Source organism: Pleuronectes platessa, chromosome 4 (assembly GCF_947347685.1).
Source record: "Pleuronectes platessa chromosome 4, fPlePla1.1, whole genome shotgun sequence".
NCBI classification, from domain to species: domain Eukaryota; kingdom Metazoa; phylum Chordata; class Actinopteri; order Pleuronectiformes; family Pleuronectidae; genus Pleuronectes; species Pleuronectes platessa.
Window position 1 is genome coordinate 28,660,422 of NC_070629.1, and position 970 is coordinate 28,661,391.

Sequence of the window (970 nt, forward strand, 5' to 3'; positions counted from 1 at the left end):
GTGTCTATGTCAGCAGTTTTCATCTTTCCAGGATTTATCCAATAAAATAATTTCTAAAAGCTCCTCCGGACTCACAGGGGTCCGTGGGGCTCAGGCTGGGAACCACTCTGCTGCTGGTTCATGCACAAATGAGGCTGAAATGTCTGGTGGTTGCATCATCATAGCTTTTGCTTTTTCCCTCAGTGAAGGAACACGGGGAACTTTGTTTTCCTGCAGTTGGATTATCAGCAGAATCAGAACACATGGCCCGAGCCTCAGGAGGAGGAGTAAACAACACTTCCACAACAATGATGCTTCACATGCTGTCAGGTTGCGATCGCGACCTTTAACCTTAACCCTAACCCATGTAGTTACTGGCTCTTCCTCCTCCTCCTCTCTGCTGCACGTGGACGCTGGTTCAGATCCCGAGGTAGCGAAGCCGCGTTGATCTTGACAGTCGGATTCCAAAGTCTGAGTGAGGAGAATGGAGGGAGGCGCTATTCACGTCTCCACAGGGTTCAAAGGCCACAAATAAGCCTGGAGGGACAATAATAGAAGGCAATTACTGCTCGCCAGTGACCCGTGCTTCCCACGTCTGGGCACCACGACACGGGCATCCTTTATCTGGTCCACTGGAAATAGAACACATCGCCTGCTGTGCCTCTTGCTCTTGCTCGGCCTCAGCAGAGCTCCTGAGCCTCCGCTGGCGACGGGTGTAGAAAGGTAAACACGGTCTCACGGCTCCCCCATCGCCTCCTCCCACCTCCCAGGCCCAGAGGCCCAGCAATCATTAATCTAGAGAGTAAACAGTGCCACAGCATCCCCGAGCAACTTCGACCGGGCCTATCCCTCATCCTCATCCTCCTCTTCCTCACCTTCCTCCTCACCTTCCTCCTCCTCCTCCTCCTGGTCTTCTGCTTCGTGCTTAAGCTTGTCTCCACCCACCCGTCACATCAGCCAGAGCAAAGGTGGCTGATGTGGTTTGTTTAAG